This window comes from Sebastes umbrosus, chromosome 16 (assembly GCF_015220745.1).
Source record: "Sebastes umbrosus isolate fSebUmb1 chromosome 16, fSebUmb1.pri, whole genome shotgun sequence".
NCBI lineage: Eukaryota > Metazoa > Chordata > Actinopteri > Perciformes > Sebastidae > Sebastes > Sebastes umbrosus.
Genome location: NC_051284.1, coordinates 7,524,514 through 7,544,604, shown reverse-complemented (window position 1 = coordinate 7,544,604; position 20,091 = coordinate 7,524,514). Strand labels below are relative to the sequence as shown.

Below are 20,091 nucleotides of genomic sequence, written 5' to 3'. Positions count from 1 at the left end.
AAATATTTTCAGTCCATTATGAAACTGAAGGCGTGCTGGATGTCAGATCACTTTGATTCCATTTGAATTAGGCAACACGATGGTTGATTATGATTAGATAAAGATCCACCGCACACTCTATTTCACTGGTTGCAAAATGTGGATGAATATATTATTCAGTGTTTTTTATCGATCATCAACCTCATGTTTACGCATGTATTGTTGAAAAGAAAATTGACTTGAAGCGTAAATAGATGCTTCAGTTCAGGTTTCGGTTACATGAGACACAGCTGAGACAGAGCCGTGCAGATGGCTGCTGACCAGATTAAAATGAGAGCGAATCTGTAGAGTAAAAAACACTTCTGTCACCTTCCAGTCTTGACATTCAATGCACGGTGTGGACGGGAATGATGAAATGTCTTTTTTTACCGTGTTGCAATATAGGGGCATTTGCGGTAAGAAACAGTGATTCGCGACCTTAAAAGAAAGTGGGACAGGGTCGTAAAGTAGGGGGGCCAATGGCCCTTTGCCCCCCTACTTCCAGCACTCATGTCTTTGACATGATGTCAATCTCTTCACATTATGTTGATAATGTTAATTAATTTAATTTTTTTGAAGGTTTTAAACTAACATTTGGCCAAATCTTACACATTGCACCTTTAATGAGAAACGGGAGGTAATACTAAGTTGCTATTAAATGTAAATTGCAATGTTTCATGAGTGCAATTGCAAAAACAACAAGAAAAACAACAAAAAAAAAACTTTTCTTCTGCCCAAATCACAGGTTTTTCTCTGCTGGAGCGACCTCTAACAACAGCTGCAGGAATACTGTTAACTTGGTCAACAGCCCGGGCAGAGCTTGTAATGGATGAGGGGTATGTAGAATAAAGCTCCACTGAGGATAAATAAAGTCACATAGAGGTATTCAATCTGAGGATCGTCTATGATGGGTGCCAGCACAAGGAATACTGCCACAATGATGACCAGTATGGGGAGTATGATGGGAACCTGTAGAGAGAAGAGGGGGACAGGCACAAGGTGATTCTGATTCCGTGTTCTAACAAAAAGACAAGTGTTTGTTTATGACGATGGCGTTTTGAGAGTGTATGTGTGTGACACTGACCTTGTATGGCCTCGGGAGCTCCGGCTTCTTGATCTTTAGATAGAGTAGTCCAGACAGGGTGATGCCATAGAAAATCCAGGCAGTGAAACTGACAACAGCAATGAAGAGGAATGTCAGACAAATACAAACAGGTTGTACATTATTTATACAAGTAATAAAGAAGTAATGTCGAAATTAAATACGTGCAAAGAAGACCCAGCTTTCACCTGAAGAAGTTGACAATGCTCTGGAAGTCTCCAGGGATCAGCACCAGAAGAGAGACAATAGTGGTGAAGATCAGGGCTGAGATGGGGTCAGTCTGTGGACGTGAGCCATGGCCAGAATATCTGGCTACAAAGCAAACACAAGTCTGGGTGAAACTCTGTGAACTTATGCTGAACAATCTACCATACATTCACAATAGAGACTCTCACCAGGTGTCCTTCCCTGGCAGCAACAAAGGACACACGGCCACCACTGAAGAACGTCCCATTCAGTGAACCAAAAGCGGACAATGCTGCAGCCACAGACATGATCCAGCCCCAGCTTCCTAGCATCTTATTCCTGTGGAAAAAGGTTGAAGTTCTCACAAAAGTGGCAACAGCATCCTTTCCTATTTTCAAAAGCCATTTAGGACATGTAGAGTATGTTATGGGCTTGAATACATTATTCAAAAGATTATTAGTGATTTAGAAACTCTCAGATTCACTGACATTTAAATCTGCAGCAGGCAGAATGTTTTTGGCATCATTTGGCAAAACTTCCATAATAACCATTCAGCATATTGTAATTCAAGTGTTCTGAGAGACTTCTGCACCTCCTCATGGCTCTGTTTTCAGGCTTTAAAAAATCTAGCCTGGGCCGGGAGACTTTGGCCAATCACAAGTCATTTCAGAGAGAGAGAGCATTCCTATTGGCTGTTCATCAACGGAAGCAGCTGTCAATCACTCGCAAACTCCGATCAAACGGTCAAACTAGGCAGCGCTGATCAAATATTGAATAATATTCTATGACTGTAATGCCTATTTCTTGACTCAAATGTTTCAGAAACATCTTGTAGTAAACTGTTTAGCTGTAAAATGATATGTACTATATACTGAACTGATCTCAACATGGCTGGTGGGTCCCACCACTTTCAAATTTTTCTCTCTTTAAGTTCTTGTTTAAGGTCAGCCACTTGTTTTGTGGCATCTAAAAGCTGGTTTTGCAAAGTGGTTATCATGGAATTCTTGTCTTTGAATTCCTGCTCAACTTTACATCTGAGCTGTTTGCTTGCTGCAGCTTTCGTCTTAATGTCTCTCCGGTCGTGCACACTAATTGTCCCTTGTGCGTGTGGCAGCCTGCAGGTCATTACAAAGGCTTTTGCAGGTTTTTATTCCTGCATTGAGGCTTATGTCTTTCCTCTAGTTCTGAGGTTCTTATGGCTGGTTCTGGGCCTCTGCTTCTAGTCGCCCAGTGCGTTGTCTGGCTTGGAACAGCTCCTGGTGTAGGTGGACATTCTGTTCAGCTGATGTCTCATTCCTCTGCTCTAGCCGAGCTATCTGAGGTGGTGTGCCAGGGTGTTTGCCATAAGTTCAGCTGTGTGGCTGTTCATCTCATCTGGGCCCTGGATCTTGAGGGTGTTGGTCAGGATCTCCCACTGGGTGGATGTGTCATGGAAGTAGTAAGAGAAACAATACAGCATTGGAGGCGGGGCCCCGTTCATTCTATGAAAAATTGCCTCAGTGGCGCATGATGCCAAAATGGCTCGACTTCCGAGTGGAAAAGTACCGGGATCTTCCGGTGATCTTCTTGGTCACATGGCTCGGTCACAGGGTCACAGCCGTCACAAAGTCGCTATGGCTTGCTAACTCCGCCTCCCAGCCCTCGCTCCAGCCCGGTCTGGGTCTAATGAACGGAGGAAGGGAAATAACTCTGGATTCGGCTACTAGTGCAATTTACAACTTTTAGTACCTAATGATTTAAATAAGGGCTATTCAAGTGTTCGTACTGGGAAGTTGATTCACCTCCTCAAAAAAAATATCCGTTGAGTTACAGACGTCTCTTTCCAAATGTACGGAATGGAAGTTGTAGTACCGCCGTTTGGCCACAACGAAAATTGGCTTCCTGGGATGTGATACTATTGGGAGACATGTTGGCTGTAACAGATTACCACACAGACTAATGGAGAGTGCCTGGTTTGAATTACAAGAGCTACAGACGTAGGCAAAATTGTTGGTACCCTTCCGTTAAAGAAAGAAAAACCCACAATGGTCACTGAAATAACTTGAAACTGACAAAAGTAATAATAAATAAAAAATCAATGAAAATTAACTAATGAAATCAGCTATTGTTTTTGAATTGTGGTTCAACAGAATCATTTAAAAAAACAAACTAATGAAACTGCCTAGACAAAAATGATGGTACCCTAGAAAAGATGTAAAATAATGTGACCATAGGGACATGTTAAACTAAGGTGTGTCCTGTAAATAGCATCACAGGTGTCTTCAAACTTTTAATCAGTCAGTCTGCCTATTTAAAGGTTCAAAAGAAGTCACTGTGCTGTTTGGTATCATGGTGTGTACCACACTGAACATGGACCACAGAAAGCTAAGGAGAGAGTTGTCTCGGGAGGTTAGAAGGACAATTATAGACAAGCATGTTAAAGGTAAAGGCTATAAGACCATCTCCAAGCAGCTTTGATGTTCCTGTGACTACAGTTGCACATATTATTCAGAAGTTTAAGGTCCATGGGACTGTAGCCTACCTCCCTGGACGTGGCCGCAAGAGGAAAATTGATGACAAATCGAAGAGACGGATAATACGAATAGTAACCAAAGAGCCCAGAACAACTTCCAAAGAGATTAGAGGTGAACTCCAAGGTCAAGGTACATCAGTGTCAGATCGCACCATCCGTCGCTGTTTGAGCCAAAGTAGACTTAATGGAAGACGACCGAGGAGGACACCAAATCATAAAAAGCGAGACTGGAATTTGCCAAAATGCATATTGACAAGCCACAAAGCTTCTGGGAGAATGTCTTTTGGACAGATGAGACAAAACTGGAGCTTTTTGGCAGGTCACATCAGCTCTATGTTCACAGACGCAAAAATGAAGCATACAAGAAAAGAACACTGTACCTAATGTGAAACATGGAGGAGGCCTAGGTTATGTTATGGGGCTGCTTTGCTGCATCTGGCACAGGGTGTCTTGAATCTGTGCAGGGTACAATGAAATCTGAACACAATCAAGGCATTCTGGAGCGAAATGTACTGCCCAGTGTCAGAAAGCTTGGTCTCAGTTGCAGGTCATGGGTCCTCAAACAGGATAATGACCCAAAACACAGCTAAAAACACCCAAGAATGGCTAAGAACAAAACATTGGACTATTCTGAAGTGGCCTTCTATGAGCCCTGATCTAAATCCTATTGAACATATGTGGAAGGAGCCAAACATGCATTCGGAGAAGGCACCCTTCAAACCTGAGACAGCTGGAGCAGTTTGCTCACGAGGAGTGGGCCAAAATACCTGTCGACAGGTGCAGAGTGTCATTGAGAGTTACAGAAATCGTTTGATTGAAGTGATTGCTTCGAAAGGTTGTACAACTAAATATTAAGTTAAGGGTACCATCATTTTTGTCCAGGCCAGTTTCATTAGTTTGTTTTTTAAAATGATTCTGTTGAACCACAATTCAAAAGCAATGTCTGATTTTCATTAGTTAATTTTCAGTGAATTTTTCTTTCTTTAACGGAAGGGTACCAACAATTTTGCCTACGGTGTATACTCTTGGAAAAGGCTACAGGTCTACCAGGACTGACAACACACAGTATGTAAAGGTACAAAGTTGTTTGTGTTAGTTAACAATTAATGCACCGGACTGGTTGTTAACATGTGCTGGGGGAAATTGCTAACTCTAATTTTACTGCCAAGAGCTGTGCCGAGCCTTCACAGAATGTTCTGGATCTCAGTGACCTGACCTCAATGTCCCTGAGCTAAGAGGAATGGGGGTCAGCCAAGAGAGATAAGGAATGAGATAAGAGACAGAGAGGGAAGGAAAGACAGAGACTGCAAAAGAAACTAGTTATTAATTGACTGGCAATCATACAGTGACTCAAAGTGTCATTCAAATGTTAACAGTTAAAGTCAAATGTCAAAGTGTTGAGCTATTGATCACTGTTGATTTTCCCGCTGTTTCAGTCAGGGTTGTTTACATGGCAAGTGGAAATAGTCTGGAAAAGTCTAACTAAGGCAAACACATATGGTTAAATACACACACATACTAATACACTATATTAATTGCCCTTGGGCTGAGAGGCGGAAGTTTGGATCTTGCAATGATGAGGAAGTCGGCGGTCAGGATTCCAGGGGCCATGTAGGAGATAAAAGATCTTCCTATCTCGATTGTAGCTGTTATCAGAATGTTGTAAATCCATGATGTCTTGTTGGCTAGCATTCCTGGGGGTTGAAGGAAGAGCTGGTCTTGTATCTTGAAGGTTGTACTGTACTGCATTCGAAATATGCAAGGACATTTCCCACATAGCATAACACACCCGAATCTCCGACCGAACTGACTGTGGTCATGTTGCATTGTGGGTAATGTAGGCGCCAAGTTTTGACAAGAAACAAGAACGCGTGGAATAAAAAATACAATATCTCTGGTTGAACTGAATTGATTTCGATAGAAAAAAAGACACTGTGCTTCTGATAATGCCATAGGAGTGCAATGCTAAAATGGATGGAGTGCTCCTTTAATGCTCCTTTAAAATTAGCAATTTTAACAGCAGAAACAGCAAGTCAAAATCTCAGTCTGGACATGTCTATCAGAATCTGTGACATCAATATCAGGTGCGGTCTTACCCCCAGGTATTACTGCTACTGCGCTGGAGGACATGAGCTCTCTCGGCGTCATTACCGTCAGGTAGCTCACATTCACCAGCAGATATAAGCCAGTCACCAGAGAAAATGCCGATCACAATCGCCCTGGGAAGATTCACCTGGTAATAAAAAAGACAACATCATTTTTATGTCCTGGTCAATGTGTACAAGCTTGCATGATGGATTGTTGTTATATTGACACTGGAATAATGGATTGAGACAGGAGTTAGACTCCAAGCAGTGGTTGAATGTAACTAAGTACATTTACTTAAGTACTGTACTTAAAGGGATAGTTTGAGTCTTTAAAGTTGGGTTGTATGAGGTTCTTATCCATAGTGAGTATATTACGTATTGTAGATGGCGGTCGGCACTCCCCCAGTTTAGAGAAACAGACAGGAGTACCAGCATATGAGCAAAGCCATGTACTGCTGTGGACGGAGCAGCAGCAAAACATATTTTAGCCACCTAAAAGAAAGGCCCACCTAAAAAATTCAATATCAATTTAATTGCACGCTATATTTAGAATATTTTCACCACTTTACGTTGTCATCAGACAGCTCTTTCCAATGGAGAACTGAAGTGGTTGTATCTATCTATGCTCTCGCCAAAGGACACCAGACTCCAGTGAAAAAAAATTTAATTTTACCTCACAGAACACAAGAGTAGCTAGTCTACCGCTTGGCTCAATCGGTTAGTTTGTTTGTGCTCTTGTGTGACTTGTTTGTGCTCTTGTGGGCTCTTGGGTGAATACAAAAAGTCAAACAATGACCGCCAAAATTTGTAAATGAACATACTCCTACAGGGGTCATGGTACTGGCCTATGACCCTCTACAATCATTGTTTGTATTAAATTATCCAGTCATAAAAAATACAGGCCCAAACCTACGGAAATTAAGTGAATTCAAATAAATTAACTTAACTTCTAGGAAAGTCTGTAATGACCATATCCATCTGTGTGACGTGCTTTTTCTCCCTAAGGATATTCTTGATCTTTCAACAGCCGCTTGTTTACTTTATTTCTACATTTATATTCACTGCTCACGTGACATCGGTATGACAACAACACTGGCAGACACACACCGCTCTCACAGTTAGATAAGATCACAATTGCAGCCAACAATCACACCTCGAGTGTCCTCTACCTAGACTTGGACAGATTGCTAACAGCATAATTGTATTTTTAGGATCTATGAATGGTAAACAGAGAAAGACTTACTTCTGGATGTTTCAGTTCTTCAGTTAGATAATTCAAAGTGTTCCAACCGTCAAAGGACCACAAGCCCTGATAGAAAGCAATGCCAATGGAGCTGACATTCACATTGGTTCCCTCAAAGGAGTTATCAAAGTTCTCAGTGTGTCCCTGGAAAAGCATCACAACACCTCCCAAATATGATCACGGCCAGCGCCATCAATTTGACTACCATAGAAACCACCTGGATGCCGGTGGCCAAGCGGACGCTCAGGCAGTTAACTATGGTCAGCACCATGATAGCTCCTGCAGCCACCAGCTTCACCATCAGTTGTGGAGGGGAGCAGCCACTGTAAAAGGGGGCCACGACGTATTCAGCAAAACTCAGAGCAACTCCTGTGGCACTGGCAGACCTCATGACAACGATGAAGCTGAGGACAAACATAAAGGCCACCACTTTTCCGGCTGTCCGCAGAATGTAGACATACTCTGCTCCAGACTCTGGTATGACTGTGCCCAGTTCAGCATAGCAGAGCCCCGCCAACATGGATATCAACCCACAGCAGGTCCATACAACAAAGCTGGCCTTGGGGCTGCCGATAGCAGACAGCACAAACTGAGGGGATATGAAAATCCCAGATCCTATCATGGTCCCAGCAATGAATGACACACCTCCTATAATCCCCACTTCTCTCTTCAGATTGAGTCTCTCTGCGTTTCACTCTCCATTGTCTGAGAGCTGCTGCTTCCCACAAAGGCATTCGCAGTGGACACTGGACATGCACAGAACTGGCAGTAGATGAACAGTGTATGCTATTGAGCCATGTCCTCAAAGGACCTTCAACCGAAACCTAGAAGGTGTGGCGTTGCACAAGAGTTGCATTCGCTTAACAGACATACACAACAGACAGACAGAAATAAAGTATTAACAAGGCAAGAACCAAATTGAAAATATGTTTAGGCTGATTTCATTTCTCACAGTCCTATTATTTAGAATGGTATCTTAATTGACCCTGAAATATTCACCAAACTGCATTTTTTTAAATAGGAATGGTCAGGAATGCCATCTAAATGTGAGGGGTCTGTGCTTGGGCCCCCAATTTACGGAGGAAAAAATAATATATACACACAGCAATTGTACTAAATTACCACATTATAGTACTGTAAATTCTCCGCTGATTTGATCTGATCTGCTGTTTATGACACCAGGAGATCCAGGAGGTTACTCAAAATAGCAAAATGCCGCCCCCTTCAGTTTGTTGATATGTGTTGTCCTATTTTACAAGCTGTGGAGGCCTGTGACATCATCCGCCTATTTGGCGCCATCGGCTTGCCATACCTGGTATTTATTTGCTATGGCTTCTAACTGCTCCTGATGGTGGTTTTTAAGTAATGCTGAAAACTTGAGACTGGATCACTATCTCTGGGATTTTTTGGGAGTAACCTTACTCATAAATTTGGGACACATGTATGAAAAGTGCTATTCAAACTACCTCAGCTGGCTCCCTTCAATGGGAAGTAACATTGGTTCTAATTCAAGTTCCTTCTAGATGCAAAGGTCCTCCCGCTACCACTAGAGTGAGCCAAACCCCTTTGTGAAGAAAAGTTATTCTGGTCTCTTGTATCTGTCTATCTGTGATTCTTTTGGTCACAACCCAAAGTTTGTGACCTTAGGTGGATATTGGAATGTAAACTGCACTCCACTAAAACTATTCAGTTATAAACACCTGCATCACTGCCAATTCTCCAACAATTTGCCTGTAGATCTCTATCTTAACCTCACTTGTGAGCAAGATATTTGCACTCCTTTGTTCGGGCAGCAACTACGCTCGCAACCTGCCCTTTTCTAGCAGAATACCATGGCCTCCTACTTTGAGGTGCTGATTCTCTTTCTAATGCATTTCACACTGCCTGCAAAACATCCTGGCATGCACTTGAATTATGGCTGGTTGACCCAAGGAAAACTACATCATCTGCAAAAAAAGAGATGCAATCCTGAGATCACTCGGCTGTGCCAAGAGATTCTATCCATGAAAATACAAACAAAACCAATGATAAGGCACAACCATGGCTTAGGTTCAGCATCCACAGAGAATGCATTAGCTTCTTGCCAATAATATGGAAACAGCTCTCACTCCAGTTATACAAGTACTAGAGAGAATGATTCATAGAGAGCTTTCAATCTAGCCCCTCGCTAGGACTATTTTGCCTATAGGGAGGCACTCCCAGGGGCTATTGTCCACAGCAACATGGCTCCCAGGATCACAGGGTCCCACGAATTAGGGAGCAATTTTCAGAGGAAAACATACAGTAAACTAATAATCAAACTAATCAAAAATAATATGCAATTTGATGAACTGGAAAGTCCCTGCAGAAACGGATGAGATACTGTAGTTCTGTGGGCCTGAGAGAGCAGGTCCCACCCAGCAGAGAGCTCCCTGAGGCACTTCTGAGAATCAGATGATTTGTGGCCAACAGTGACTGATTAAAAGGCAGTGTTAATCTTTTTTAAATGCACAATTTGTGTTACGTGAGATTAACAAGAATTCATCAAGCTCGTAAATGACTGTATACAGTTTGCTTTGCAATATTCTTAGGGCTTTACAATATACTTATTCTGGTATCTTACTGCAATAGCTTCTGTCATTTAAACTGACCCACTCTGTAGATTAATTGCTAATTGAACAAGTATATTATCTCTCCACTTTTGATTTGTCACACATGATCACACAATTATTTATCTTTTTTTATAGTAACCCCAAGTAATCCATCTAACTATAAAGCAAGGAAGGGTATGTCTTTTCGCGTATTTCGAGAACTGTTCATGCCGATCAAATTCACACTTGGTGGGTGCATTGCTGGGGACCCAAGGGAGTGCTTTGTCGAATTTGGTGCAATTGGGTCACGCGAACAACGTTCAATATTAATAAACCTTCAACAAACAAGCAACAGCGCTCTATGCAGCAGCAGGGCGGAGCTTCTGGGCTCTGCAGATTGAGTCCGGCATGTCGTCCGCAGCGGGCAGACTACAGTTCACTGTAGCTGCTGGATCATGGATATAGCCTGCTAATGCCTATAAGTATAATAGATAACGTTACAACCAAACTTTTCTTCACTTCGCTGGAGTCAATGGAACAATGCTGAGGATGTTTTATGAGTCTGCGGTAGCCAGCGCTAATCCTGTTTGCTGTTGTGTGCTGGGGCAGCAGGTGAGGGTAGCGGACGCCAACACTCAATAAAACTGATTCGTAAGGCCGTGACGTTGAGCTGGACTCCCTGACGGCTGTCAGCTGCTATACACTTACTGACTTAACTGTACAATAATTTGTGCAATAATTCAACTGTGAAATACTGTCATTAATACACCATTTATAATGTACATTCCAGAAATATTAGTATTAATTTCTTATTAATACCATTCTGGCATTCATATTTAACACATTTAATATATCCCACTTCTCAGCATTTTTTATTTACTTTTTTTGCACTGTGGTTGTATGCTATATAATGCACAGCTTAATGCATACAGTATATTTGCACATATTTCACATTTATTTTATTCTCATTTTTAATTTTAGTACTTATATTTCTTTACATATATTTTGTTTTAGCATAATGTACATCATTTACATACTACCTCCACTCATTAAATCCATGCTCCACTTTATGTCAAATAACCGAATATTTCTGACCATGTGCAGCCACAACTTGGGATGTGTGATGCAACTATGTCATGGCAGGTGTATTGCTGAGGAACCGAGAAAGGGCAGTCTCGAGTGTGAAGTTGTTTGTATGAGCAGTTCTCGAAAGCTGCAAGCAGCAACTCCACAGCCCGCTCTGTACAGGCATGTTTTAATACGGGCATTGCACTAGTATAGTAGATTAAGAAACTCTTGAATATGAAATTGCACTGTGAAAACAGAGAAACACTTACTTCTTGGATCTTTCAGCTCCTCAGTTAGACAATTCAAAGTGTTCCATCCACTATAGGACCACAAGCCCTGATAGAAAGCGATGCCCATGGAGCTGACATCCACATTGGTTCCCTCAAAAGGAGTTATCAAAGTTCTCAGTGTGTCCCTGGAAAAGCATCACAACACCTCCCAATATGATCACGGCCAGTGCCAGCAATTTGACTACCATAGAAACCACCTGGATGCCGGTGGCCAAGCGGACGCTCAGGCAGTTGACTGCGGTCAGCACCATGATAGCTCCTTCAGCCACCAGCTTCAACACCAGTTGTGGAGGGGAGCAGCCACTGTAAAAGGGGGCCACGACGTATTCAGCAAAACTCAGGGCAACTCCTGTGGCACTGGCAGGCTTCATGACAACGATGAAGCTGAGGACAAACATAAAGGCCACCACTTTTCCGGCTGTCCGCACAATGTAGATAAACTCTCCTCCAGACTCTGGTATGACTGTGCCCAGTTCAGCATAGCAGAGCCCCGCCAGCATGGATATCAACCCACAGCAGGTCCATATAACCAAGCTGGCCCCGGGGCTGCCGCTGGCAGACAGCACAAACTGGGGGGATATGAAAAATCCCAGATCCTATCATGGTCCCAGTAATGAATGACACACCTCCTATAATCCCCACTTCTCTCTTCAGTTTGAGTCTCTGCGTGTCCACTCTCCATTGTCTGAGAGCTGCTGCTTCCTCAAAGGCCTTCGTAGTGGACACTGCACTGTAAGACTTCGATGTAAATTTACAGCGAGATTCTAACAGTTACCTGTAAAATGCTTTTACTGTATATTACTGTGAAAGCAATGCATTCTGGGAGTCAGAACGCTTGCTCCCATGATCCCAGCGGTCAAAGTGTATCTTTAACAGTAATCTGCTGCTTGCCGCTGAGAATCTCGGGAAAATAAATTAAACGGCTATTTTTTAAATTCTCCCGCGTATTTTTTCGAGTTGACCGTTGGCGCCACAGCTCAACAGTCCAACAGCTCACATCTGGCAGCAGCAGCATCGTTGTTCCTCCAGTGCAACTTGAGGAGAACAGCAGCAGTTTGGATAAACACTTTTTATTTTCACCACCGCCAGTTCCATTTGGATCGTCAGACCAGACGAAGGGAAACTCCAGTAGTTACATTATGTTACTTCATGGTAAGTCAAATCATCAAGTTGTGTTGTACCTTTGCTAAACACAGTGCATGTTCCTCCATGTATGTACATTAGCTAGCTAACGGTAGGTCGTTAGCTGTTCTTAGCTTCGTCTATATTTCAATACTCATTAGTATCACAGGTAACACAAATCAGTAGTCTATCTTATATTCACGTTAGCTAGGCTAGCGCTAGCTCGTTAGTTAGCGCTAGCTCGTTAGCTAGCTGGTTTTAGCTTAGTCAGCATTTAAATTCTCAATATAATTACTAATAGGTAGCAACAACAATCTAAACGGGAGACAAGGCAGTATCTATCTTGTGTTTCAAGAATGTCCCAACTCAATTTTGCCGCCATGCATGTGGTACTGAATATGCCTTTGTTAGGCATATGAAAGTTCACCAAAACACCCCACACATCACATTTAAATGTGCTTTCCACGATTGTTACCGTTCATTTGGCAAAGTTACAGCCTTTAAAATGCCATGTATATAGAGATCACCCAGATCAGAGGGAGTCAAGCTTGAGGGAAGGATGTTCTGGCATAAGGACATTAACATTAGAACGTTTTATCATGCCACATTGATTTCTGTAGTCAAAATGTGACAGCTTGTCTACATTATTTTCTCACTTGAAGACTCGCATTAAAGAGGGGAAACCAGTCTTATGTCCATTCACAAATTGTGGTAAAATGTTTACTGTGATATCCACTTTTTCATCACACTTGTCAAGAACACATAAAGGTTGTGTAGTTGGTAATCTTTGAGTCAGATCAGGTCAGGTAAGAGATGATGGAGAGAATACTGTTGAGCAAGCAGGGTGCTCACATGAGCAAGCAGGTGCTCACATGAGCATGCAGGGTGCTTCAAATAGAAGAGAGATGTCCTCATCTTGCAGGCAGATGTGAGTATAACTGATGTAGTTTATTTCAGATTAAGACATTGAAATTATTGAAATGCAATGAGTGGAGCTCAGTGGGATTTTAAAAATAATTTCTTAAAAAGGAAAATTGATGACAACTATAGTTTAAAAGCATTGTTTAATTGTATTAACATTAACTTATAATAGCAATGCCTTTATTGTCTCCTATATAGGTGTCAGACACAGCAGCGACTGTGAAGACATCCCTCACCCTTCTGATAGCCCTTGGTTGATCATTCTAGGTAAGCACTAAGCCCCACGTTTCTACTTACACTGTACTAGTGCACATATGCAGAGTACTTCTATTGAGCCTGTCGGCAGGCAGTCAGAAGGTGTGGGGCAGGCAGGAAGACGCTGCTTGCCGCTGGAGTTGGAAGTTCAGTTGTAGTGAGTTTCTATGGTTATGTCTTCTATATTGTATATAATACACACAACTTTACATTCTTATAAATAGATATCTGATTCTGAAACCGTGTGCATACAGAAATGGATAAATAAATACGTAGTTTTAGATGGTTAATAATAGTTGACTCTATAATACATACACAGTAGGCTACGGAATAATAATTTCTCTGATTCTTCTCTGATATGTAAATAGTTTGTTTGAGCTTTTCTCTCACTCTCTTTCTGGATTAGGGTGTTCCTATATCTTGTAAATATTTAAATAGTTCGTTTGATATTCTCCCTCCCTTTGTAGATTTTATTTTATTTGTATTAACTTTTTTTACTTGATTTCTCCTTCACTGCAACGGACACAACCACTAAGCTTTATGAAAATGAGTGCGCGATGGTGTCGCAAGTATGTAAATGGCTACCTGGATACATCAAAGAGCAGTACAGTAGATGAGTAGCATCTCGCATCCTACATCAAGAATTCCTGATATCTAGCGGAGGCTTACATTTTTTTTTTAGAAAGGTTTTCAAATATCAGTTGAAATGCCAATACCATACAAAAACAATAAAGCGGTAAGTGGCCACTTGATAATTCGTCAAATGGTCAATTTGGTATTCAGCTAAAGATTTTTGCATTGTGTTTCAGGTCCAATGATTTTCCGACCAGCGCTCGATGGTAAGCATCGAGGGTCAGGTGGTGTGTGAAGGGGCATTGTCTGCGTTGGGGCTTGCTGTTGTCTTCACAATCCTACGACAACTTCAACGCTCCAATATCAGGATCACGCTGCTGGACACTTGAATTCATACAGAGGTAAGTTTGAATTCCATATAGTCATTTGTGTCAGATGTTTGGGCCTTACAGCTATCCTTGTATCTATCTATGTGTGATAGACATACGGTCAGAGAGTAGGGTATGGAGAGGTTCATTCCAAAATAAGCTTAAAATGATCACTTGGACGTTTGGGTGTGTATGTGTGGTTCTAAATATATACAAGAAACATAAAAACAGTATTAGCCTTCAATAATATCATTTCATATATAATTAATAACCCAATTGTTATTAGTCTTGAATAATTAAATTAATAGATAATTATCAAGAGTCATCAAGTTACCAAAAACACTCAATGTTATATGCATATTCCAAAAAGTGTGACACTCATAAAACAATCAGGCAAGTAAGCTATATTAGCAAGAAGTATTTCACCATGTCCACGTGTACTTCTACTCTAATATGCATTGCAAACATAAAGCATGAAAAAGAACGATTTGGGGACTTATAATAAATCAGGTATTATTTATACTAACAATATTTAGAGCGGTCTAATTTTTAGGTAAGAGGTGGTTTGATTAACATTTGTGTCTTTTTGTTTTACCTTGCTATGCCTTGTAGAAGCTGTGTCAGGATCAACCCGAGAGAGGGACAAAGGCACGACAGGGAAAGGTGACCAGCCAGAAGAGCGGAAAATGGTTCATAAGAAAGGGACATCCCTGAATCCTCATGTTTGCACCCTCCTGCGGAAGCTCAATGGATTTCGAGTGGGGACTTTGTGTGAGTTTAACAATCACATCCTGACTCTGTGCTGTAGAGACAAACCCTCCATATCTCACTCAATTACTGAAAATCCCTTTATGTCTGTGTCTCACTTATTCACATTGTTATTTTTTATTTAATTTTGCTTAAAATGTTCAACCTGGCATTATTTATACTTTAATAATTGACCATATGAGCCAGCACACAGTATTGTTCAACAGTATTGGTTTCTGTCTAGTGAACCCCCGCAGTGTAACGGGGGAGGCTATTTCATTTTGAAACAGAAAAGTTACAGTATTTACTCAAGTCCACAAAGTACAAATGTTTTAAGCCCGTCACTTACTCAGATACACTAACACATGAATTCATTCATTCACAACAGTATTTTTATTTGTAATGGCTATTTTTGTATTTTTGAATTTTATTCTATTTACAATGTTCAACCTGGCATTATTTCTACGTTTAATATTGAAGATGTTTAGCCAGCACACAGTATTGTTCAATAGGATGGTTCTGTCTAGTGAACCCCCTCAGTGTAACAGGGGAGGCTATTTATTTTGAAACAGAAAGGTTATGGTATTTACTCAGTCCATGGACTCAGATATTCATACACAGTCAAGATATACACCCTCACTCAGTCAGTCAGATACACACGACACACACACTGTGTCTCTTACTCACTCACACACTCATTCACACCATTTTTATTTGTAAGAGCTTGAGTATTTGAATGTTTATTTGGATGTTATTTTCTGTCAAACTCAGGTTATTATAATAAAACAAGAATAATATGAATATGCCATGTTGTTGTGTTTATTGTTCAAAATTGTTATTTTTCATTTGCTTGTTAGTTTTTATAGATGCTTAAAATACTGTAATTGTTGGAATTATACAGGACATTATTGGACATTTTGATTACAACAAGTTACTGTATTTCTCTGATACAGTAGAGATACTGTAAATTGTACAGTATCTTGCTGTGAAACTGCAACCAATAAATTACTGTATTTGGAATTATACAGCAAGTTACTGTATGCTTTGATTACAGTAAGCTGCTGTATTCTTTTGATACAGTACAGATACTGTAAATTGTACAGTAACTTACTGGCGAAACTGCTGCCAGTATTTTACTGTAATTTCTGAAATATTACAGCAAATTACTGTATACTTTGATTACAGTAAGCTGCTGTATTCTTTGATACAGTAACAGATACTGTAAATTTTACAGTAACTTACAGGAGAAACTGCTGCCAGTATTTTACTGTAATTTTTGAATTATTACAGCAACTTACTGTATGCTTTGATTACAGTAAGTTGCTGTATTCTTTGATACAGTACAGATACTGTAAATTTTACAGTAAAATACTGGCAGCAGTTTCTTCTGTAAGTTTACTGTAAATTTTACAGGAAAAAAGTTTTACAGTGTGGACATGCACAGACCATGCCTGTAAATTAAGAGAGAGGACTCACCTCTGTGTGATACTCTCCATTGGTACTGACTGCCACTGTCTCCCCAAGCCATTTGAAATGAACATTTCTCATTGGAGCAGGTGTAGGCAAACCATGTTTGTCCTGCTCTGACCTAGCTCGAAAGGGAAAAACCCATTACAGGAAGCTCGTGCCAATGATCATCAGGACTAACGATAAATAAAATAATAATAATTTTATGCTCTGCAGACTGCTGTCAAAACAATCTCTATTTTTTTTAAAAATCTCCTGAAAGCCATTTGAATAAGCAATTGGGTTTGGTGGTGTTAAATGTTTTCTCCATTAAGTATATACCGATCAGCCATAACCCCATTAAGACCGCTGAGAGGTGAAGTGAATAACTTTGATTTATCTCGTTACAATGGCACCAGGCAGTGGGTGGGGTATATTAGACAGCAGGTGAACATTTTGAACTTTGAACTTTGTGTTGGAGGCAGAAAAAATGGGCAATTAAGCGTAAGGATGTGAGCGACTTTGACAAGGGCCAAATAGTGCTGGCTAGATGACTGGGTCAGAGCATCTCCAGAACTGCAGCTCTTGTGGGATGTTCCCAGTCTGCAGTGGTCAGGTCAAAAGTGATCCAAGGAAGGAAAACTGGAGCTCAAATTGCTGAAAAAGTTAATGCTGGTTCCGATAGAAAGGTGTCAGAACACACAGTGCATCGCAGTTAGTTGCGTATGGGGCTGCGTAGCCGCAGACCGGTCAGGGTGCCCATGCTGTCCTAATGTTAAGGCTGATCGGTGTATAACACAGCTATGTACAATATGTTCTGTCTGGGCTGAAACCAGTACTCTCCTATGTCACCCCTCATGTGTCCAGCATAAGACAGGGCAGCCCTTCCTCACAATCATGGTCAAACTCTTTCTGAATCATCAGGCAAAGTTTGTGTATGTAAGACGAGTAACATGTTGTGGTGAAATGTGTTCCTTTGATCACGGTCTACAGCGCCTGACTTTCTGCTTCTGTCATAATTTCTACGGTTGCTAGAGCACGCTGTCATCTTCTTTTTGTACCTTCTTTCGGTGATCTACCGCATGTGACTAGATAAAACCTACCAGTGGGTTCTAGTAGGCACCCTATTGACCCACATCTATGTGGCTTATAGCGACTGATAACGCTATTTAATAGCCTAGACAACAGTCTAATTCGGCTGCTGTTATCAGCGCAGACCTTCTCCACCCCCCAATAGCCTCATCCTTAGCACTAATCCCTCTTGTCCAGCTCAAGCAGGAATTCTGTCAAAAAGACAAATTACGGTTTTGTGCTGTAAATGCACAGAGAAAAGGTTCATCTTAGCTTTAAATGCATTTAAAGCACTTATCATATCGGCGACAGTTTTACCTTTGCCTTGCAGCTCACAGTTCAAACTGTTCAGTTTCCCAGTAATGTCCGTCAAAAATGCAAGGTCAAGTATCCACTCAGTGTCCTCCAGCAGCACGGTGTCCTCACCTCTGGACTGCATGAACTCTTTGATTTCACCCAAAAGTGACAAAAAACGTTGCAAAATTCGTCCCCTGCTGAGCCATCGGATTTCTGTGTGTAGTAGCAGGTCATCATATTCAGCTGACAGCTCCTCCAAAAGTACCTTGAATGTTCTGTGCTGTTTAGCTCTGGAGCGGATGCTGTTTATGATCTTCACGACGGGAGTCATTACGTGCTCAAAGCAGATCACTTTTGCACATAAGGCCTGCTGGTGTATGATGCAGTGGTACTGCAGAAAGTTTGGGAACTCTGGGTCAGCTTTACAGTGAGCAACGAATCCTGTGTGTCGGCCGATCATAGCAGGAGCCCCATCCGTAGTCACTGATACCAGCTTTTCCAGCGGCACCTTTTTTTCCACCAAAAACTCCTTCACTGCGTTATAAATGGTCAACTCCCCTCGTAGTTGTCTTCAGGGGCAGTAGTGTCAGAAGTTCTTCTTTTGTGGAGAAATCATCAAACACCATCCGGATAAAGACCATCAGCTGAGCCGTACTGCTGCTGTCCACCGACTCGTCACACTGGATGCTGAACCACCGGCACCTCGCCAGATCACGGTCCAGCTGGTCGGCCAAGTTCCCAGACATCATCGACACTCTTCTTACCATTGTAGTTGCCCCGAGTTGAACATTGGAGAGACTGGAGAGTACATCGGTTCCATACTTCTCGTCTTCAAGCACAGTTTTAGCAATTATCATCATTGCTTCTTTGACAACCTCCCCGTCTGTAAATGCCTTCTTTTTCTTCATCAAGAATTGCGTAGCTCTAAACGAGGCTTCGGTTGCTTTTTGGGAGTTTTTAACCGGTCTAGTGAAAAAAGACTGCTGTTTGCACAAAGCTGCCTTTAACTCGCGGGCTTTTTCTGCTCGCAGTGCGCTGCCCGGTGGGTAGTTAGCATGGTAGCTTGTGTGACATGTAGTGAAATGTCTCTCCACATTGTGCCGCTTTGCTATCGCCACAGTTGCCCCGCAAATGAGACACACGCAGGATCCTTTCACAGTGGTAAAAAAAAAACTCTACCTCCCATTCGTCGTGAAAATGATATGTTTTCTTTCTTTTTTCTGCCATTTTTTGGGGTAACTCTTCTCCTCATTTTCGTTGCGTCTGCTAGCTTGTTTGTATGAGCGCAACAAACGCTACGTTTTGGTCATGCGCACAATACTGACCTTTGAACTATACTAGGTCAGAGTTCATTTATATTAAACACAAAAAACATTTTAAATTTTAAGTGTTTTTATATATATATGTTGTCATTTGTAAGTTACATGCAAGTCTGATTTAAACAACAATAGCAAAAAAATAAAATAAATAAAATTTAAAAAAAATAGAGGCAGCTCACTGGTAAGTGCTGCTATTTGAGCTATTTTTAGAACAGGCCAGCGCGCGACTCATCTAGTCCTTACGGGCGACCTGTTGCCCGCGGGCACCGCGTTGGTGACCCCTGCTATATACCATTTTATAGACTGCACATATGTACATATTACATTTATTTATTGCACATACTACATTTATTTATTGACAGACTGCACACACTATGTTCATCCATTCACTTCTGTATTTTTTATATCTCTATTATTGTTTTTTTTATCATTTTTGTATACCTTTACCTCTCCTGTGTTTCACTCTGTTTGCTGATGTTGCTGCTTTGACACCTGAATTTCCCTCCGGGGATTAATAAAGGTTCATCTTATCTTATCTTTATCTTATAATACAATATTGTACATTACAATCACATGACATCCACAAACTCAAAGTATTCTATTTCACCTGTTTAGCCCTAGGGTGCTGGAAAGTGTGTTTCGATTAGACAGACATACCCAAAATAAATCAAAACTAGCTCCACAACTACCAGGTTTATATGCATGATCTTGGACTCCACTACCAGCACTGCTCCCAGTAGACCACTTACACACCAAAAAAAACTGACAATAACCTGATATTATCAGGTGGAATTTCATTCATTCATTCATTTCATTCTCACTGTGCAATATCATTTTCCACTTGTGCATTTTTGTTATAGTCTGTTTATTGTCAATACTGTATATACTGCTCCTAT

General features: G+C 41.2%; 1 pseudogene; it reads right to left on the bottom strand.

The window, feature by feature from the left end:
• Positions 1-485: 485 nt before the first annotated feature.
• Positions 486-18,622, bottom strand: LOC119474426 (annotated as a pseudogene).
• Positions 18,623-20,091: the final 1,469 nt, after the last annotated feature.